Source organism: Balaenoptera ricei, chromosome 11, assembly GCF_028023285.1.
Source record: "Balaenoptera ricei isolate mBalRic1 chromosome 11, mBalRic1.hap2, whole genome shotgun sequence".
Lineage (NCBI taxonomy): Eukaryota > Metazoa > Chordata > Mammalia > Artiodactyla > Balaenopteridae > Balaenoptera > Balaenoptera ricei.
Window position 1 is genome coordinate 36,168,733 of NC_082649.1, and position 23,509 is coordinate 36,192,241.

Genomic DNA, 23,509 nt, shown 5'->3' on the forward strand with positions numbered 1-23,509 from the left:
GACCTTGTATTCACCAGCATTCTCCAGAGAAATAGAACTAATAGGATGGATATAGTTAGTGAGATAGATAGATAAGATATAGATACTAGATATAGATAGATATAAAGAGGGGATGGAGATAGATAAGATATAGATGCTATTTATCTATCTAACTATATCAATTCTCTATCTATCTTATCTATCTATCTACCTACCTATCTATCAGGAGAGGGATTTTAAGGAATTGGCTCATGTGATTATGGAGGCTGGCAAGTCCAAAATCTTTAGGGCAGGCCAGCAGGTGGGAAATTCAGGCAGGAACTGATGTTGCCATCTTGAACCCGAAGGCAGTCTAGAGGCAGAATCCTTCTTCCTGGTGGTGGTGGGAGGGAGGGAGGGAGGGAAAAGATGGACCTCAGTCTTTTCTCTTAGGCCTTCAGCTGATTGGCTGAGGCTCAACCACATTATGCTGGGCAACCAGCTTTACTCAAAGTCTACTGGTATAAATGTTAATCACATCTAAAAAATACCTTCATGATGGCATCTAGACTGGCGTTTGATCAAACAACTGGGCAGCACAGCCTAGCCAAGTTGGTATATACAATTAACCAGCACAGACCTTGAGTAACATATTCAATCTCATCGAGTCTCAGTTTCCTCATCTGTAAAATGGGGCTATTATTATACCTTTCTTAGAGGACCATTGTGAAAATAAAACTGAATATGTAAAGCACCTAACATAGCATCTGGCAAATTGTAGGCACTAAATAAATGAAAGCTACTCTTGCTGTGTCTAGAAGATACGCCCGATACGGTCTCTTGGAATCTAGTCCACTCTTTTCCATGTCCTCCCACCTCTGTCCGTATTATAAGGAAGTTTTGAAAACTGCTTTGCTAGGCTGCCTTGCAGCTAGAGAGTTTAGGGTGAGATAAACTCAAGAAAGATTTGGAAGGAGGAAGCAAGCAGGATTGGTCAGATATGCCAGCAGCTGCCAGGTGCCAAGTTCCAGTTATGGGTCACCAGCTTCATGGGTTCACACCGTGGTGACAGCCACAGCAACGACAGCCTGACCTCTGGCCTGCAGCTGTGGAGGTGTGACCTTGAACCGTTAGCCTTCAAGTGACCCTTGACTCCTATTCCTCCTGCAAGCATCTAATTGCTTATATTAAGTCTAATTGCTTTGGGCTTGAAACACCTAGAGTGGTTTCTGTTTCTGCCCTGAGTCCTGACTGCTACAGAAGACTTCACTGAAGGTCACTTTCTGCATCCTGGAGCCTCTGCCGGCCGGCACTCTACCCACCAGGTCCAGGAAGGTTCCCTGGGGTCTCCTCAGCAGGCCCCGTCAGAGAGAGACAAGGCCCTGTAATCAGAGCTGTCATGATGATGTAAGAAATCAGAGAAAGCATCAGCAACAGCTAGCCCAACCCAGGGCATTTTATTAGCTGTACCAGTGCCCTTGTTTTGCATTAAGATTTCAGTGTAGAACAGACAGTTCCACTAACTGGAATCTTCCATTAACATGGTGTTCTGCCTCTGATGTTGTTCAGCCCAGGGCTGGGCATCTGTCCTCAGGAGCCAGATTTTATTGCATTGCAGAATTTATAGCTATAAACACTTGGGCAAATTTAAAGAAACATCTCCTTCCAAAAACAAAAAAAACAAAAACAAAAATATCAACTCACATTTCCCAAATAAGGACACAGCCCACAGACCCTTCATCACGGGGTCGCAAAAGTGGTCTCTTAACCTCCCCTGCCCTACTCCCCACTGCAGTCTAGTTTCAGGAGGGTGATATAAAAGAGTAACTTATAAAACAACCCCTAGCATGCTTCGTGAGGACTGCAGACACACTGTGCGCTGGTGGGTGCTGACTTCATAATGACCCCAAAGTTGAGGGTTAAGAAAACAGGGAGAGATAGGGGGCCAGGGAACATGAAGACAGACAGGTTGTGACTGCTGAGGGCAGGAAGGGCTTACAGAGGGTAAACACTTAAGATTTTTAATAAAAAGAGCTTTTACCTTTATCAAGTGCCTACTGTGTACATTCCATGTATGATCTTATTTAATCCTCACAATCCTAGGAGGTAGGATTATTAATCCTAGTTTACTTATGAAAAAGCTGAGGTTTACAGAGATGAAGAAACTTCCTCTAGGACCCCGGTAGAAGCATGATTCAAGTCTAGAGTCTGAGCCCAGAGCAAGTCTTATAAATAGTGTGCTACACCATTGACTCTGAGGCTGCTCAGAGGTATTACACCAAAGAAGGGGATCGAAACCAGTTAGGAAAATAACAAGTTTAGAAAATTCTCAGCCAATCAAAACAAAATAGACTGAATGTTTTGTCTGTTTTTGTTGCAGAACTTATCAAAACCTTTAACATGCTATTGTAACTGATGGAGAGATAGACCATTGAGAGATGGCCAGGGAGGAAGAAGGAAGAGTCTTGTTTTCACACACGATTCATAGATAGATCAATATAATCGCAATTACCTAAAAGGGTATTCTACATCCAATCCCAACCTGAAATGGAGAGAAATTTGTGTGTCCAGCAGTGGACAGCTTTTCAGTGCAGGCAAGAATAAATACATACACACGGTGAATAGACCACACGCTGGGGAGAGACATCTTGACTAAAGTGGTTATCATTAGGTGAGTTATGCCAATGTGCTTGTAATTTGTGTTTATTTTTATTTTCTATCCTTATGATAGAAACATCTGCTGTTTTTATACTGCTGCAGACAGAGCTGGCAACATAGTCTGCGGGGCCCAAAGCAAAATGAAAATGCAGGGCTTCTTGTTCAAAAAAAATGCCGGTAAATATACAAAAATAGAGAGCTTTTCTCTTTCTTCTGCGGTTTCTCAACTAATCATGGTGGGTTTTATTTGCTATTTAAAGTCCTTCCAAGTAAAGAAAAACTTAAGGTTTTAAATTATGAGCATGAATTTTTACTGTTCTTTATATTGTTCAATGCCAGGTTTAAATGCAGTCTATGAAACCAAGAGCAGGGCTCTTTGAGCGCACGACTCTGTGTGACCGTACAGGTCGTGTGCCCATGAAGCCAGCCTCCGCTGCTGAACAAGAAGAATACTTTTGCGTTACAGTTTCCAAACCGCTGATTTTATTCACCTCAGAAAGTACTGTCAGATTTCTGACATTTACAGTGTTTCTCCTATGGGAAGGTATGGCACATTTTTGACTGACAGAGCCCACCTTTGAAAGATGATAATGACCACTTCCTTAGAGAGAGAGAGGGGAGTCAGCAAGAAAAATGTTTCCCTTGTACTTCTCGGAGCTGTAAATGTCACTGCTCATCGTAAGGAAATGTTCCTAGGGCCAGGGCTGATAAACCAATCAATCAGGCAGCCTCAGGTGAAGGCATTTCATAAGCATGTTTGAAACTTGCTGGGTAGCTTCAGGGCTGCAGGAGAGGCTGAGAAATGGTTTCCCTGGGAAAGAACAAACTGGGGACATCACCCGGGAGAGCCTGGTCTTTCTAGAGGCGGCACTGGGGCAGAGTTAAGGCTGCACGTCCATCACTTCTTGGAGGGATGAGATGCTGGGCTATGGTTACTAAACCTGTGGGTTGCAGCCTCTCAAGCCCAGCTCCAACCTCTCATTAGCTGGGGGCACCGAGTTGACTACCCTCCGGCACCTGAGCACCCATGCCGTGGGTCCTGGGTGGCACGAGTTGTTTCTTCCGGCTTGGTGTTCTCTGTTGGCCCCTCTTCTTCTGCCTCCACGTAGACCTGTTTTTGTGTGAAGGTCCCAGCTGCCCTCTGGGGCTGTGGCTGTCTGCCAACGCCTGCTCTCCCAGCAGCTTTCATTTTTCCTGGCTGCGTCTGTGGTGGGGATGGCAGTGCCAAAGACCCTCTATCTGGTGAAGGATCTCTTGCTGTTTCTGTCTCTTTGTTTCCATCCTTCCGTGGCTGATGACCCAGAGCCCTCTGATGACAGTATTCTCCTTTTTAAAAAAAAAAAAATTGAAAAATACCTTGTGTTTTTAAAACCCCCTTGGAACCAGAGGGCCTCAGAAGGGCTCATATGGCTAAAAACGGAACATCCCTTCCCTGACCAGGGATGGAACTTGCACCCCCTGCAGTGGAAGTGCAGAGTCTTAACCACTGGACCACCAGGGAAGCCCTCCTTAGCTGTTCTTTAGTTTGAGCTTTTCTAAGTGCCTCTGCAGAAAACTCTGGCTGTAGTTCTGGATGTCTGCATCATGCTGTTTCCCCAGGCGGCACAGCAGGGGCTTTCATATCATATTTTTTGGTCAACTATTGAGCATGGTCTGGAAAGGCTATCCATCAGGCCATCACTGAGAGGGCTGTGCTCTGCACCTGGTCCTCGGGCATCACCTGGTCCATCACGCCCACCTAGAAGACCTCCACCGGTGGGAAGAGCAGCCCCGTATTTCCCTGCCACACGAGATATAGTGCAAGTATGTTGATGTCTTATGCCTTATGCAGAACGAATGTTTCCACCCACTGGTGCCTCTTCTTCGCTCACTCACAAAACTAGCACTTATGATCCTCATAACATCTTGTCAATGAAAAAAATTAATCAATATTCAATCTAAGAAAGAAATGGAAAATTTTGTTCGAGCCAACCTGAGGATTACAACCAGAGAGACAGTCTTTCAGAAAGCTCCGGGGACTGTTCCGCCCATTAGAGGTCGAAGCACAGTTCTATAAGTTTTTGAGACAAAGGGTTATACATCAAAGGAACATATTGACAGCTTACACAGTCCAACAAGTAGGCCATCGTGACCCTTTACAGGATTGAGAAAGGAATGTCATATCCTAAGGAGTTACCTTGCTGGCACCAGGAGAAAATTGCCTTTTTTTTTTTTTTTCCTGCAAGCAGGCATTCCTGTATCTTCTAAGAGGATCTAGTTTATTAGTTAACATAAGGGAACTCCCTGGCGGTCCAGTGGTTGGGACTCTGCACTTCCACTGCAGGGGACACGGGTTTGATCCCTGGTCAGGGAACTAAGATCCCGCATGCCTGCCACGCAATGTGGCCAAAAAAAAAAAAAAAAAAAGATCACTGAGTTAAGGTATAATACAGATGCACAATGCACACTTGAAGGGGAGTGGTAGTGGCTCAAACAGCAGAGATAATTTTATGTTAAATTTTTCTTGTCCTGCCTTAAAAATAATTTTACATCATCAGTCTTTATGAGGCTTATGTTACATTCCCCATGTTCCTGGTGAATAAATTTGAAAGGATGATGTGGTTGACACAGGTCACAGGGCAGCCCAGAGTGGGCTTTCCTGAGCCTGGAGGCCAGGCCTGGCTGGCTTCAAAGTGTGTCCTTGCCCTCAGCATTTCCCTGCCTCTGGGTAGCACCCTGAGCCGTGGCTTTCTGAAACCAGGTACTGGTCCAGCACCACAGTGTTGACTGCAAGTCTATCTGCTGGTCTCCCAGGGGTTGAGGGTTTTACTAAATACCAAATGCATACACACACATTCATATACACACATATAAGCAGAGTATATAGTCTAAAGAAAAATCTTTAGAATCTGAGCACATCCCATTGAATATCCCTCATGGTAGCAAATCTTTACCTCTGAGAGTGTATTTGATTTTTGGAAATGGACGAAAATCATTTGGAGTCTGTGATATCGTGATTCATAATAAGAAATATGTATTTGGTCGCATCCCCAGTCCCTGACACAAGGCTCCTAAAACCCTTGTAAGTTCCTAAGTGATAAAAGCACTAGGAGTATCTTTTGTTTTAACGAGGCGACTCAGGGTGGGCTCCTGGGTGGCTCCTGGATGGGGGCTGGTCACCAGAAAGACCAAGCCATGATTAGAAGCTTGGAAATTCCAGCCCCCCTCTCACTTTTCTAGAGAGGGGAGAGGGGCTAGAAATGGAGTTAATAATTGATCATGCCTACATGAGGAAACTACCATAAAATTCCGATAATACGGGGTTCAGAGAGCTTCCAGGTACATGAACACATCTGTATACTGGGAGGGTGCACCCCAAGTCCATGGAAACAGAAGCTCCTGCACTCGGGACCCTCCCAGGCTTTGCCCTATGTATCTCTTCCTCTGGCTGTTCACCTGTATCCTTTGTCACATACTTTAGTGAACTGATAAATGTAAGAAGATGTTTCCCTGAGTTCTGTGAGCTGCTCTAGCAAATTAACTGAACCCAAGGAGGGGTCATGGGAACCTCCGATTTGTAGCCGACTTGGACAGAAGTTGTGGATAACCTGGGGACCTACTACTTGTGATGGGCATCTGAAGTGTGGGGTAGTCTCATAGGACTGAGCCCTTAACCTGTGGTATCTGAAGTAATCTCCAGACAGATAGTATCAGAATTGAGTTAAACTGTAGAACACCCAGCTGGTGTCAGAGAATTGCTTGGTGTGGGGAAACCCCCCCATACATCTGGTGACCAGAAATGTCAGAAGTGAAGTAGTCTGTGTGAATGTAAAGGAGAAAGACATAGGAAGAGAAAGACTCAGATGTTTCCAATATAGAGCATGCTAGTTTAGTGGGCTGTGAATTTATTTGGTGGATAAACCGGTAAAGTAGGTAATCATGGTGGGGAAGGAATGACAGAATGAAGGCATGCACATGTGGATGTATCTGATATATTCTATTGCCCACCCTGAGCCCAGCATCCTGCCTGGTACTGCCATCTTGGTCCTTAGCTCAGCTGTGGATGCACTACAGGTGGATACTATCGTCACCATTTTCCAGGGGTGGAAATCAAGGTCAGAAGAGATAAGAATCCTCCACGAATTAGTGGCAAAACTGCAACTGGAATCTAATGAGAGCTTCTTGGGGTTAAAATTTAAAAGAAACAAAAAGAAAGAAGAACACTATGGCTACAAAGCAATGAGATGATTTTCTAGTTTGGCTCCACAAACTGGCTCTGCAGGTCATTTTAAACCAATCAATCTAAAAATGTTTTGAGAAATGGTAGCATCATCATAATAAAGCTAAAGTTCCCAAGGAGACCAGTATGATGGGAACAAACAAACACCTCCCTTGCCTGCCTCTGCATTATTTTTGGTTCACGTCAGAGAATTTCCTAGTCACACCTCCTTTAGAGAGTTCTTTAGAGCTCTGTTCTTTAGAACAGTTCTTTAGAACCCAGGATCTTGGCACCAGAACAAACCCTGGAGACCTTCATCAGCACCCTCATTCCAGGCAGGTGGAGCTCGGCTCCAGAAATGGGGAGTTACTTGCTCAAGTTCACACGATGAACATGGGCAGAGCTTTGACTAACACTCACTCTGGTGCTCAACAATGCAGAGCCGTCTCCCCACAGCACGCTGCTTCCTCCCCACTGAGCCCACCCCCACTGATACATCTGCCTAACAACAACAGTTAACATTAAAAAACAAACAAACAAAAACCAACCAACTCTCTGTGTCAGATACTAAAAGTGCATTATCTTATCAAGCCTTCAAGGAAACCTTGTGGGTGAGAAGTATCATTTCCATTTCACAGAGTGTAAAACCAAAGTCCAGAGAAATTAAATAATAGGGTCAAGTTACAGAGTTAGGAAATAGAGGCCCCAGGATTTGAACCCAGGTCTGCCCTCTTCCAGGCCCCATGCATTTAACAACCCAGCCTCCTTTTGTCCCAGTTCCTTCTCCCTCTTCCTCTGGTGTCCCTCAGGAGCTTGTGATAAGGCACATTCCACTTAAACTCACCCTCCCTCCAGCTAGTCACTTCCCCTCTTTTAGTGTTTATCAACACACATAGCCAGTCCTCCTTGCACGTTTGTTTTGTTGGAGGCCTGCCTTACTCCCTGGGAACCCGGAGGAACAATGAGCTGTGGCCCAAGCCCTCTGGGGCACCGCCCCCATCCTGGACCACTTCCTCAACTTCCCCTGCTCACGTGTGACCCCAGCAGAGACTGCGTGGAGGCCCCTCCAACTTGTCTACCAAGTGCGTCAATCACTTGTTTACTTGCTTTTCCTGCCTGGCCCTGGGGGTTCCGCTGGCTATTTCTTCCCTCTGGAGGTTCTCCTGAGGTGAGCTTTGATCTTCAGAGGGGAAGGGGCAACAGGAAGATGGCAAGAGATGCTAAGAGTCTGTCAGCATCTGACTCATTCTGTGAGAAAAAAAAAAAGCCCTCTTTTAAAGCAACTTGAGGATGCTGATGAGAACTGAGCATCCCTGCCAGTGTCTGGATGGAAGTCTTCCTTTTTTCTGGGACAGAGGTGGAAAAGGGATGAAAATTCCACAACTCAGAAGCAAATTCTCTCAGGCCTTTCTATACTTAGCTAGCAGTATAATTCACTGAATAATAAACCAGTGTGAAACCTTTCCACAAAAAGCCACAGCTGCAGACCACCGCCTCCCCCCCCACACCGCCATTGGAGGGAGATGTTTTTAGTTGTGTAGCTTCCCTTGGACAAGACTGCTTGTAAAAACAACCTGCAACACAGTTTGATCTGAGAGCTGGCATGGAAACTCCTCTGGAATACTGCCTGAAATACAACCTATTAGACAGCTACTTATTTGGGCTTCTGAGGGCTTTTCTGGTCCTCAAAATCCATACTAACATGAAAATGTATCACTGGGCAGGGATGTCTACATATTAAAATATCAGTCAGTGTCCCAGCACAGAAGGGACACTCAAAAAGGTTTAACTGAAGGTTACCAGTTAACTGAAGGTACATGATTTCATTACTTTGCAGCGTGGCTTTGGTTGCTATGTAAATTTTTACCATCAAGTATATTATATGTATAGAAGAGTATTTTAAATATATAGTACATTTAACACCTATGCACTTAACACAGAAACTGAGAAGTAGAACATTAACTGGTACCTTACACGTTCTCCAAATTCTCCTCTCTAAATAAAACTTCCAACCTCTTCCTCAGAAGTAACCAGCATGTTGACTTTTGTGCTAATCATTCTCTTGATTTTTGTTATAGTTTTTACTACCTAGGTATATATTCCTAAACAATGTGTATTGAGTAGAAGCACAAATCTAGCTAGGGATGGCAGGGCAATGTTGCCCCTGTTTGATGAAGTGGTCTGGGAGAGAGATAAACTAAACAGAGTCTCTGGGTCAGTCTGGTTTCAGTTTCTCCAAGAGTTTACAAGAGCCCCTTCTGGGGAGGCAGGTGGACAAGGTCATGCATGGGTCTTGGGAAACCAGAGTTGGGCATCTGCAGACATCTGGTAGGGCTGCAGTGGGGGCCAGGCACTAAGTACCAGAAGAAATGTGGTCCAGAGAGTGGGCTGCTCTGGGTTTTCTGCTTCACTATAGCCTACCTTCAGTTCCAGAAATAGATTAAAGCAGAGCACTTCCATGGGGTGAAATGAGCATCCTTAGTTGATCTAGAAAACAGGATATGCTGCTGGAAAAGCACCAACATCATCAGAAATTATTAAGGCAAGAACAGATCATCTCAGCTAGACTCACCCAGGAATTCTGTCCTCAAGTTTAAAAAAAAAGGATCAATAGCAGTAGGGATCTGGTGATGACAGTTCTCAACCTATCTACCTTTTGAGGCATTCTAATCTGGACTTGTTGTCCTCTATGCCTGGTACACAACTGTCAATCTGAGATCACTGTTTACCATCCTTTTGGATATTTCTTTCACCCTTCTCCAGTGTTGGAGCTCATGTTTCCTGTATTTAATGCCTTTCTCTGTCTTGACTTACTTTTTGTGGTGCGTATACTCTAGTAACTCCCTGAGGAAGGATGCATAGGAAGAGAAATTTGTTGAGAATTTCTATACAGGTCGAGAAATGTTTTTATTCTATAGTCCTTGATTTATAGTTGGGCTGGGTATAGAATTCCAGGTGGGGGATAATTTTTCCTTCAGTATTTTGAGGGCATTTCTTCATTGTCGTTTTGCTTCACATATTGCTAGTAAGAAATCTAAAGCCATTCTGACTCCAGATCCTTGGCATGTAAGGCAAATTGTTGAAGGTTTGCCCCTTTTTTCCTTCATTTTGCAGCTGAGTAAACAATGACCACTGAAGATTAAATTACCTGACCTGAGGTCAGACAGCTATTAAGTGGCAGTGTTAGGATTCACACCCCAGTCCTCTGATTCCAAAGCTCCTTATTATTTTATTTTAAATGATATTTTTCAGAGTAAAGAAATACATGCTGTCATAGATATCTTAGAAAACATATAAAATTCCAATAAATAAAAAAAAAAATAAGGTCACCAAAACTCTGTGTACTATTCATAGGGACTCACCATAATTTATACTTTATAATAATTTATCATTTATTTGTTTGTTTCTTAATTTGAATCATTTGGGTTGATAAACCTATTCTTTTTACACTACATGGCATCAGCCAAGGGCAGCAGGAATGGGTAGGAGTCAGAGTCTGAAAGGAGCAAGGTTCTAAGCATGTCCCTAAGGTAGAGAGCTGCTGTTCAGATTGATATGGTTCAGTACCCTGGAGAGCTCCAGAGCAGGGACAGCCGTTGGAGACTCAGCAGAACAATGACTAGGAGTTCTGTAGGGTTTTGAACTCCTTTCCAAGACAGGAATGTTAAAAGAGACCATACACAGCTGGGATGGAGGTGAGGGATGGAGGTTTGTCTGATTCATCCTCACATCTCCCCAGTCCAATGAGTTTTGTGAGAGTAGGTCATTGTTCTCATCACTATGCCTTTTCTCAGGCTGTCTCCCCAGCTGGGAATGCCTTGCTAATTTCTACTCATCCTTTAATGTTCCATTTAATCATTAATTTCACCAAAAAGTTTTCTGAGCTCCCTCTGCCTTCTCCTTCAAAAAATTTCCCCCATTTCTTCCTCTGAATCTCTCTTGGTCATTACATATGCCACACTAGATTATAACTGTCTGTCCTCCTAACTAGACTATGAGCTCCTTGAGGACAGAGACTGTGTCTCAGTTATCTTTGGTCTTAGTAAATACTCAATAAATAATATTAAATACTTAATAAGTGAATAAATTTCCTGTTGGCCATAGGGAGCTGTTGAAGGTGTTTCTCAACAACTTTGCCCACCCCCACCCCCCCACGAAGGACATTTGGCAATGTCTGGAAATAATTTTTGTTGTTGAAACTCGGGGGACGGGTGCTACTGGCATATAATAGGTAGAGACCATGGATGCTTCCCACATCCTAGTATGCACAGGACAGCCACCACAACAAAGAATAATCTGGCCCCAAATGTTATTCGTGCTGAGGTTGGGAAACCCTGTTTTAGAATAATGAAATGGATTTAATCAAACTCTTCTTTAATCAATTTAAGACTCTTCAGAGAGCAGTGAGTCCAACTGGCTCACTTTACAGATGAAAAACTGAGCTAGTTGGTTGTAGGGTAGGGCAAGACCTTGTACCATGGCACCCTTTCCATATGGTTGCACCTGGCTAACATTATTTTTTAGCTATTCAGTACTCTAAGTGGTAAAGGGATAGAATGGTTTTATTAATGTACCTTATCTGGGGCTCATCAATTAGGTCTGGGGGACAAGGATGAGATTGTTCAGACTGGAGAAAAGTTTTTGGCATCACAGAACAGGTCCAGCCAGCCTCTTCCCACCCCATCCCCACATCAGCCTCTTTTTTCTAGAAAGATGTGCCACAAATCTAGGGCTGAATGAGAAGCGTTCTCTCAATGGCTCATTTCTGAACAATTCAATCTGCTCCGGGAAATGAGAGATTAGCCTGTGGAAGAGTGAATCCACTTTAAGCCACTCTACATTAGAACCAAATAAAGCTCTGGAGGTCCCAGCCTGCCACAGGAGAATTCACTCTAATTGCTACAAACTGAGGGGATCCAGTATAATTTTCCTGCCATCAACAAATAATAGCATTTGGGGAGATGAACTCAATCTCCAAGGGAAGCTTTGAACCAAATGTGAGGTTATCTCCCTCTTCAAGTGCCTCAGATTTAGAAGGCTCTTGATCCCAGAGTGCCCCAATCATACCTCTCATGAGGTAAATCCGCCATTTTCCCAGCAGTAATCACAATGCCTGGATTTCTCCCACTCAGCTCAGCTGACTTAGAAAAGCCAGGTGATTCAGACACAATACACAGTGAATCAACAAAGAAAGGAAATGCAGAAAAAAAAAAACCCCAATCTGTGTGTCATCTTGAATAAATGTGCCTTCCAATAAATTTGGTGAATTGTCTTCAAGGGAATCAGCTGAAAATGTGTTCATTTATTGTATATCATAACTGTCTGGTGCATATGTGATTAGCTGGAAATGATATTTGTGGGTCTACTGAGGCTCTGAAATGATGCAGAGGGGTAGCTTTTTTCTGCAGAAATAGCTCAATTTTGTTTGCTAAAGTTTGCCTTGGAGCATCAAAGGCTGTTCCTGTGTTGGCTGCTACTGGCATGAGAATGTGAAGGGGGGGGCACGGGGACAGAAAAGGACACTCGGCAGCAGGTCCCAACAAGAAAAAGCTGTCTCTCCACCTCTATTCCTTGTCCTCTTCCTCTGTCCTGCCCCCCCGACATACAGTGAACACCATGGGGAGGAGGAGTTCAGTAACTCAGAATTTGTACTCAGATCTAGGTTTGAATTCCAGTTCTACTTCTTTCCTGAGCCTTAGATTCTTCACCTATAAATTGGAACTAATAATGCTAATATACCCAGTTTGTCAAGGGGGTTTACATGAGATGATGTATATAAAGCATATGGCTCATGAAGGCACTAAAGAAGTGTTCTATTATCATCACTGGGCTCAGTCTCTGCCCGGGTAATTTTCTAAAAACAGAAAGTTTGGTCCAGGGGATTAGAGAGAAGAGAATAATGGGATATGGATGGTCAAATGTAAGAAAACAAATCTCTATCAGGGGGCCACTGGAAGTTTTGTGGTCTAATGATTTTCCAAACCTCTTTACAAGATGTAAAATGGTTGGGTTTGTGGTTAACCAAACTTTTGATTTTTTGGTTTTTTTTTAATATTAATTATTTTATTTCTAGCTTATCATTAATTTCAACTACTCAGACTTTTGAATTGCTCAGCTCTGTGTTTAAGTTTCTATAGAATAGGTTTGGCACTGAGCAGGCTTGGAGAGTCCAAAACCTTTTGGACATTGCAATAACGTAGAGTTCAGAGTTTAGAGAGAATGTCAAATGAGAATCACCCTGCCACGGGTCCAAAGAGAGATCAATGCTTCTGCCATGAAAGAAAAAGGGGTTCCATTGGTGAATCTGCAGTTAGCATAAATATAGGGTGGTAACGGGTCTCTTAAGTGCAAAGGTGCCCACAAGCACCTCGTCAACAGAATAACTGGGAGAATACAGAGATTCCTGAGCCCACCTTGGAGAGTCAAGGGCCAAGGAGGGGCTCAGGATCCTGTTTCTTTTTAATTAAAGTGCCAAGGTGATTCTTTTTTTTTTTTCCCATAAATTTATTATTTTATTTATTTATTTATTTTTGGCTGTGTTGGATCTTCGTTGCTGCGCGTGGGCTTCCTCTAGCTGCGGTGAGCGGAGGCTACTCTTCGTTGCAGTGCACGGGCTTCTCATTGCGGTGGCTTCTCTTGTTGTGGAGCATGGGCTCTAGGCACACGGGCTTCAGTAGTTGTAGCATGCGGGCTCAGTAGTTGTGGCTCACGGGCTCTAGAGCACTGGCTCAGTAGTTGTGGCGCACGGGCTTAGTTGCTCAGCGGCATGTGGGATCTTCCCGGACCAGGGAATGAATCTATGTCCCCTACACTGGCAGGCAGATTCTCAACCACTGTGCCACCAGGGAAGCCCTGCCAAGGTGATTGTGATGATCAGTCAGCTTTGGAAACAGCTCTGAAGGTGGATGGCTCAGGTTGTGGGCTCCTGTTTTAGAAGTGATTCACTGAGTATTAGCATCCCTACTCCATTTACCTTTGCAAAGATCTGACCCATGTCTCTTCAAAATGATGTAAGAAAGGTTTAGGAGAGTCGTAAGAGGCACTTAGAGCTGACTCCCATTTCAGATGCTGTGGTTGTGGACTATGTGCCTGAGAAATGACACTATCTGACAACAATCATCAAATGTATTTTTGACATTCAAGTCTTGCACCATAAGACCCAACCTTCAAGATATCAACTCCCGGGACTTCCCTGGTGGTCCAGTGGTAAAGAATCCACCTTCCAATGCAGTGAATGCGGGTTCAATCCTTGGTCGGGGAACTAAGATCCCACATGCCATGGGGCAACTAAGCCCGCGCACCACAACTACTGAGCCCCCGCACCTCAACGAGACAGCCTGCATGCCACAAACTACAGAGCCCATGCACCCTGGAGTCCATGTGCCACAACTAGAGAGAGAAATCCCACACGCCACAACTAGAGAGAAGCCAGAGCGTGGCAACGAAGAGCCCAGGCACTGCAGCAAAAAAAATCCCTCATGCCTCAATGAAGATCCCACGTGCTGCAACTAAGACCCGATGCAGCCAAATAAATAAATTAAATAAATAAAATAAACAAATATTTAAAAAAAGATATCAACTCCCATCAATCCCCACCAGGCACTCAAAGTATCTCCCAATATACCTTGAACTTTTCTTTTTCATATCTTCCTCCCCAATCAGCAATGAGCTCAGCTCCACTAATAGAGGCAGTATGACCTGGTGTTTAAGAGGCTGGCTTTGGAATAAGGCAGGTTGGAATTCTAGTGTGTTTGTGAGCCAACTTGCACTATGCTGGTCAACACCCTAGGGATGCAGAGCAATAAGATAGAAGGGGCCTGGGTCATTGCCCAATGGCACTCTCAAGTGATGCCTGAAAGGAAAACACAAACTTCTATCTTGTTCAAGCCACTATTATTTTTGGTCATTATTCAAAAATCTGAAACTACATCCTACCAACCAGTAAACCAGCCACTGTAATACAGGTGATAAGGGTTGCTATAGGGGATGCACTTGGTGCTGCGAGAGCATACCTGAGGGAACCAAACCCTACCTGGGAGGCAAAGCCTAAGAGGCTTCCTAGCAAAGGAGATATTTAAGGGAAGTATGTAAGATGAGTGGCACTTAGGTAGGTGAGGAAGGGAGAAAAGGATGCCCCAGATAAAAAGAAAAAGTGTGAGCAAAGTTACAGAGGCAGGAAACAATTCGGGATGTTTGGAAAGTTGTAGTTTAGCATAGCAAAGAGTAGGGTTTGAATGGGCAGTGGGAAGAAATGCGCTGGGGCTTGGGAGTGGATTTTGTATGGGAAAAAAAGATGGTGTGGTGACATGATGAAAATCCCAATCAGAGAATTCCTCACCATGGAATCTCTCTCTGTATTTAGCAGCTGCTGGTGAGAAAGGAGACTGAAAGCTAAAGATAAGTACTATATGGTTTCCCCTATTATTAACTTCCTAATGGAGAGCCCAGATTCACAGAGGGGCTCAGTCCATTGTTCCTAACAGCTGGATTTCTTGTGAGGCAGACAGGAATCCCCAATGGCTCCTACAAACAGACTGTGGGAGGCTGGCTGATTGATAGGCCTGTCAACACCACCTCAAAGCGACCTCAAAGTGAGGTCAATGGCTGAGTAAATTTAACCCAAGCCTATCAAGGTAATGGGAGAAAGAGATTTATTTTGGTTCAGACAAGCTCTGGACAGTGACAGGAACCAGGAAGAAGGCAGGAGCAAAACTTGTGCGTCAGTGTTTGGATATGGAGACAATTTCAATTCAACCATCTCAGATGAATATTATCTTCCTTAGTCTAAGAACCTACCAAGGTATCAATTCTCCACATGCATTCCAATATGTCTGGGTTAGGAAGATCTTCTTTCCTTCCTCTGTTTCTTCCCAGGTCTTTGGTTACCCACTGAGTATGGACCATACTGGTTTCATATTCTTAGTTGCCCATGTTGACTAAGGGTCTACAATAAGCCAGGTACTGGTGGGCACTTCCTATCAGCTCACCTCATCTTGATATCTGCCTGTGAGATATTATCCCCATTTACAGATGATGAAGCAGAGGGACAAGTGCCTTGCCCAAGGCAAAATAAAAATTAGGAGTTAGGGGGTTTTGTTTGTTTTACTTCTACAGCTCAATGGATTATCACAGTAATTACTCATGGAACCACCACTAAAGTCAAGAGGGATCTTTGTCAACATCCTTTACCCCTCAAATCACTACCTACTCCTTCCCTACTTCTCTGAAGCCTCTCCTGGTTCCAAACTTCTGCTTTCTCCCTGACTCCATACCCCTTCCCTTAGCCTTCTGGAGCAATAAAGAAAATGAGGGACTTTCCTATGATTGCACAGATGTCAGAGCTGGGACTTGAACCCATGTGTTTGAAGTCCGCTATAGCTTGGTTGATTTCCTCCTCTCAGCTTACGTAAGTCCTTTCCACCTTTCAAGGCCGATCAAATGCCATGCTCCTCCATGGAGCCTTTTAGAACACTCCTGTCCTCTCTGGTCTTTTCCTCTACCTGGTGAGTTCCTGACTGTCTGTTCCACTGATAGGACACTTAGCAGATAGTGTCTGGCATTACTTAGCATTTCACATTCTTGTTTCATCTTCCCTATGAGTCTGTAAGCTTTTTTGGAGACTAGGGATCACAACTTACACCTGCTTTTTGTTTTTTTTTGGTTTTTTTGCAGGCAATGTGCTAAGTTGTTTTTTTTTTTTAATCATCTTTATTGGAGTATAATTGCTTTACAATGGTGTGTTAGTTTCTGCTTTAGAACAAAGTGAATCAGCTATACATAAACATATATCCCCATATGTCCTCCCTCTTGTGTCTCCCTCCCACCCTCCCTATCCCACCCCTCTAGGTAGTCAAAAAACACCGAGCTGATCTCCCTGTGTTATGCGGCTGCTTCCCACTAGCTATCTATTTTACATTTTTTAGTATATATAAGTACATGCCACTCTCTCATTTCATCCCAGCTTGCCCTTCCTCCTCCCTGTGTCCTCAAGTCCATTCTCTACGTCTGCGTCTTTATTCCTGTCCTGCTCCTAGGTTCAACAGAACCATGTCTTTTTTTTTTTTAGATTCCATATATATGTGTTAGCTTACGGTATTTGTTTTTCTCTTTCTGACTTACTTCACTCTGTATGACAGTCTCTAGGTCCATCCACCCCACTACAAATAACTCAGTTTCGTTTCTTTTTATGGCGGAGTAATATTCCATTATATATATGTGCCACATCTTCTTTATCCATTCATCTGTCAGTGGACACTTAGGTTGCTTCCATGTCCTGGCTATTGTAAATAGAGTTGCAATGAACATTGTGGTACATGTCTCTTTTTGAATTGTGGTTTTCTCTGGGTATATGCCCAGTAGTGGGATTGCTGGGTCATATAGTAATTCTATTTTTAGTTTTTTAAGGAACCTCCATAATGTTCTCCATAGTGGCTGTATCAATTTACATTCCCACCAACAGTGCAAGAGGGTTCCCTTTTCTCCACACCCTCTCCAGCATTTATTGTTTGTAGATTTTTTGATGATGGCCATTCTGACTGGTTTACACCTATTTGTATTCATAGAACCTTGAAAGTGGTCTGCACGGAGGAGGAAGCAGAATAAGTGGATTCCTGGGCTTTGGAGTCAGACTCAGGTTCAAATCCTGGTCCGGCTAGTGGCTTGCTGTGTAACACTGAATTACTTAATCTCTGTCCACATGCCTTCCTGAAGGGTTGTTGAGAAAATTAAAGTACATAATGATTTTCAGGGTGTAGCATAGTGCCTGGCACACATTAGTCATTCTGCAAAGGTAAACTATTATGGAACCCAACAAGTATTCATTGTTGATAACTACTCAACTGGTCCTCAAGGTTAAAAAAATTTTTTTAAAGAAAGAACTAAGATAGAAAATCTCTTTTCCATAGGATACAAGTCTAGAAAAGCAACACACAAGTTGGAAGGAGGCCGGATATTGGGTAGGAATAGCCTCACTTCCCCTCCATCATGTTCACTTACTACAGAAGCAATAATGGCTTCCCAGTGTGCAGAGCATTGAAATGACTAACAGCTGAGCGGTGACAGCCAAGCAGAGTCAGGGGCCCTGGCCGTGTTCCTGCTGCTAAGTCATGCAAAAGAGGCCAGCTTTACCTCCGAGCCTCAGCAGCAGCTAATGCTGTTAGGATGAAAGATGGGTCCATTTGGGCCCTAAACTTTGGTGTTCAGGCACTCTAGAAGGTGAACGGCTGGAGAGAAAATACAAGGGCTGAAGCAGGAGTTTCCAGCGAAGAGGCTGAGCCGCTGTCAAGAATCAGGAAATATACCACTCTGGGTGCATGTGCATACTTTAACCAAACAGTCCATTTCTTCAAAGGACTTTAAAGGGCAAAAGCTCGCCTTCCTTCCAACTTGACTCCCATACATAACCACGCAGGAGACAGCTGATCTGAAACACAGCACCTATTGCTTTCTTTATGCCCATTCTCAACTTGCAAAGAGATTCTTCTCCAAATACTTTCCGAAAATATTAAGGAGAGTTTTGGGGTGGGATTTCCATACAGATTATCTTTTCTGTAATTCTGTGGGCTTTGTCTGATCATCTGTCCTGCAAGTCATAGGAGGCATTTCTCTGAGCATCAGTTCTAACACAATAGAACTCAAAACGGAACAATGTAAGGCACGTCAGGTGGGTGGGAAACTGTGATAGCCTGAGATTTTGGAAGCTAAATGGAGTTAAGGAGATGCAGAGGAGGGTAATGAGGAAGCTTCAGATAATGGGATCAGGCAGGACTGACTCAAAAAACAGCAGAGACTGCTGGGCTCTTTTGGACCACAAGATCCCTGTCATTGGGTGGGGGGGTAGGGGGCACAAAAAGGCAAAACTCAAACAGGCAGTAGTTGTCAGGCCAAAGCAAGTTGTGACCTGTGATCACAGGTGTGATCTTGTGATCACACTGTGACTTGTGATCAAGCCAAGAGTGTGTGGGTGCAGGGGGGTCAGGTGGCGATACTTTCCAGAGCAAATGCAAAAGATAGTGCTATAAAGGAATGAACTATCACCAGAAATATTCATTGTCTACAGCAATGCCCAGGAATTCATCAGCTTTCCTCCACTGGCCTCGGTTTCCCCATATTTAAATCCGAAGAAGTCGTACTACTCCCCAGTCTGAGTTAGTGACCCTCCTCTTCTCCCTCAGACCTCCATGTATAATTGTCTGTTAGTGAGTCTGCCTCCCCAACTAAGCCTTAAATTCCTAAGGGCTGGGACTGTATTTTATTCCTCTCTGCGTCCTCAAAGCCTGGCACACGGCCTGGCTTATAGCAGGTGTTCAATCAACATTTACCGACTGAATGGTCTCTAAAGTCCTTGGAGGACAGAATCATAGACTGACTGGATTGGTTGTTCTGATTCTGTCCTCTACAGAGCTCAGCATAAAGTGTGGGCCAAACAGCCTCCCCAGGAGCTGTCCTGATCAGGCTGCTTCAGTTGAAGTACCGTGGCCTTTCCTCCCCTTCCTTTCTCTTTTCTTAACTTCTTTATTCCCATCTTCAAATATCATTCTCCTTGGACTGTACCACTCTAAAGCCATTGTGCTCGCTTCAAACTTCAAGACTGGGGGGTCTCTTAAATGTGAAATACCAACCAGCCCTCTCATTTACTTCCCCTTCTGCAACCAAGTCCATAGACCTTCCTAAGGTCTTACCTAGGTCTGACCTTAGAGTCTCTTGGAAGAAGATCCTGAGGTAACAATTTGAATGGAAGAGGCTTACTGGGGAAGTGATTCCAGGGAGCACTGATAGTGGAGCAGGGAAGGAAGTGAGACAGGAAAGGGAAGAAAGGTAATACAGGATGCTTTAATGAGCAGGTATTGCTGTGGGCAACTGAGGTTCACTCCTCCTGAAGACCCCTGGGAGATTCTGTGGAATGCACCTCAGAGTCATCCCGATGAGGAGTGAGGGAGCTGGGGTATGTATCCACCAACTCCCATCCAAAATTGGTTGAAGGCTGTTAGAGGGTTAGGGGGAATAATCCCCCACCACTGCTAGTCTGCCTCATGCACTAGTTAAACACACTCCTGCAGTCAGAGAAAGCACCCAGGGGCTTGTAGAAACAAGCCATCAGCATGTACAGCAATAGTGAGATCTGAGGGGATCTGGGCAGGGGCACCAACACCTTATGCGACACATTCTAGACTGATGCCCCAAAGTCTTCCATCTTCTCATCCCAGTTTGCTCTACTATGGAGTAAAACATAAAGTTCTCCAGTTGGAAGAGACTTGGTAATCATCTACGTTAACCAAATCCCTCTTCAGTCCAGAATCCCCTCTACAACATTCCTGACAAGTGGTTGTCAGCCTCTGCTTGAATACTGCTAGTGTCAGGGAACTCACTGCACTGAAATTATTCCAGCAACTTGCTATTTCTGGAATAACGGAGTTGCTGAAAAATCCGCCCCCCCCCCTTTTTTTTCTTTTTTAAAGAGTCCACATTAGTCACCTTGTAATTTCCAACTGTTGGCCTTAGTTCTGCCTTTTGGAGCCACACAAAATGATTCTGCTCCTCCATTCACAATAGCCCTTTTAGTTAGTTTCTAAAACTAACTGGTATGTTTTCACCATGACTCTTCTTCTCCAGCCCAAATCATCCACTGCCTTTATTACTCTTACTAAGATATGGTCTTTAGACCAGTCATTCTCAACCAGGGGCAAATTTGCCTCCGAGGGGACATCTGGCACCGTCTGGAGACATTTCTGGCTGTTATAACTACCAGGAAGCACTACTGGCAAGTATGGCTTGGGGTCAGGGATGTTGCTAAGAATCCTACAAGACACAGGACAGCCCCCAAGACAAAGAATTATCTGGCCCCAAATGTCTAAAATACCAAGGCCAAGAAACCCTTTTCTAGAAACATCATTATCCAGGCCACTCTCCTTTGGACATTCCTATGGCTTGTCATATAAAGCACAGGGCTCAGAACTTGACACGTGGTGCCTGCAGGGACAGGACCAAAGAAAGCATGAGTATGGGCGTCCTCTCTCACTCTGACAATGGGACTGACTAGAGCAGCTGAAGCATCCACCATATACTCCCCTCCTCCCCGGTCTGGGGTCAGGAAAAAGCTCCAAGTCCTATTGAAACAAACTGCTCTCAAGCCAACAATTAGGAAATAAAAACAAAGATATAAAAACATAAATGCAACTCTAGGAAGTAGCGTTCCCTCTGAGCATCTACACAACACTTTAATCATGACAGATTGAATCAGATTCGTTTTAGTTTTTTTTTTTTACCCGAAAGATATAATTGTAGATTTCTCTGTAAAATTTTTGTTACCTGAAAACATGATAAATTGTCTTTTGTATTTTCATCCATGCCACTCCTAAAAACATCAGACAAGACAGACTGATGTGGATCCACTTCTTAACTCTTTTTGGGTAAGGTTGTGTTGACCAGCTATGAAGTCACTTAACTGTAGCTTACATTTATTTATCTGATCTAAGAAAACACCAGGTCTAGATGGTTTTACTACTAAGTCTTATCAAACATTCAAGAACCAGTTAATTCTTATTTTATTCCAACTGTTCTAGAAAATGGGGGGGGGGTGGGTTGGAGGGAGATGGAGACTTCAGCTTATTTCAGAAAGCTAGCATAATCCTAAAGCCAAAACCTTTCAAGAACAGTGCATGAAAAAAATTTATAGGAAAATCTCATTAATGCACATAGATATAAACTTCCTTAAAGATTACCAAACTGGATCTAGCTTTGAATTTTATATTTCACAAAGTGGCTCAGTTTTGTTTATTCCGGGAATGTAGGATGATTTAACAGAAAGTCTATTAATGTAACTTACTACATTAATAGATTAAAGTGGTGGGTAGGAGTCAGGAATGGACCACAGGCACACAGAGGAACGTTCTTTTCTTTATTTTTTTTTTTAAGTAGCTTTTTCTGTGTTATAAAACCCACAAAATTTCTGTGATATAAAATAAACATTTATTTTTCATACATCTTGGGTAAGCCAGGGGCAACTATTTTGGGCTGGGCTCAACTGGTCAGTGAGTCAGCTGGGTGACCACATCCACAAAACTCTCATTATTCTTGGACCAGCTGGCTAGTTGTTGCAAGTTCATCTCATGGCAGGGCAGAGTATTAAGAGGGTGAACTCAACAGGACAAACACACTTCAAGCCCCCCTACTTGTATAATACCTGCCATCACCCATCTGGCAAAAACAACTTGCATGGCTGAGTTCAAAGTCAAAGAATGGGGAAGTATATTCTCCATGGCATGGATACTAGGAGGGCATGTGGATATTTTATTACTTATAATTTACAAATATGATATACATGTATACACATTATATATATGTTTATTATGTGTCCAATTTATATATATGAAATTTGGTATACACAAAGTATTTCATAATAAAGCTTAAATTCACACATTAAGTACACTTTGGGACCCTTCTTACTTACTAGTCTCATAATCTTATCCAAAAAGGAAAAGGAGTTAGTTTGGCATGAGGTGTTCTTCATGATCATCTCTTTCATCTTTACTTTTTCCCATTCTTTCAGCCTCTTCCAAAAAGAACTTAAAGAGGTTTACAAAGCACTGAGACAAAATAAATTTATCATCAGAAAACAAAGCAAAGGGAAAATAAGGTTACTGAAACAAGATGGAGCTAGAAATGCCATTAGCACTTGGCTGGATATTCTGTTTGCTCCTCTTATCCTCTTCCCACCTTTCTCTACCTGTTTAAGGGTTCCTTCGTCTCGGGCTTCTCCTATAGCTACAGGTCTCACTGAGTTCTGATGACCACTCTCTCCTCTTCTGCTTGAGGCCCAGAGGCTGGTAACATTTCCTGTGAACTTCCTTGCTGGCTCCCTTAATTTTGCCACATCTTTGTAACATGAAGCTCTCCTTACTTAACATTTTTGAAGGTGCCATATTTCCTGCCAGAGACCCTGATTGCAATAGCCCACACAAATCGTATGCCTTAAGTCTAAACGCCTACTAGAAGTAGATGATAAATACAGCTCTAAGGTCTCAGTGTGATTATCAAGTGGGAAAGACAATCGATAAAAGAGTCACCAGTCCCTCCAGAGAAGCAGATCTACTCTGGACGCCATGATGGGCAAGAAATTTTTTGTGCCTTCTCAATGACAGGTCATTGTGGTATAACACCCCCATGTCTTTTCTGTCTCACAGACCATCTCTAATTATTCAGGGCCCAGTCCTCATATATCCTCTTTTTATCCACACTCACTCCTTAGTTGATCTCATGGCTTTAAATATCACACATATGCTGATGACTCCCAATATGTAGCTCCAGTTCTCACTTTTCCCTGAACTCCAGTTTTCACTATCCAATTGCCTACGCTGTTTGTCCAATAGGCATCTCAAACTCTTGGCATGTCCAAAACAAAACTCGCCAAGTTTATCGAATAATCCTCTCTTCCTAGTCTTCCTCCATCTCAGTAGAGGGCCTTGGCATCCTTCACTTGGGTGCTCAGGTGTGTGGACTGGTGGGGAGGGGGCCTGGCGGAAATCCATCATCCTTGATTCCTTTTTCTCACACTCCACATCCAATCCAGCTGCACATTATGTTGGCTCAGATATTCAAAAATATATTCAGAATCTGACCAATTTTCACCACCTGCATCACTTCCCACTCTAGCTCCAACTTCCCAGACTCTCTTATACCACTGTACTTGCTCCTAAC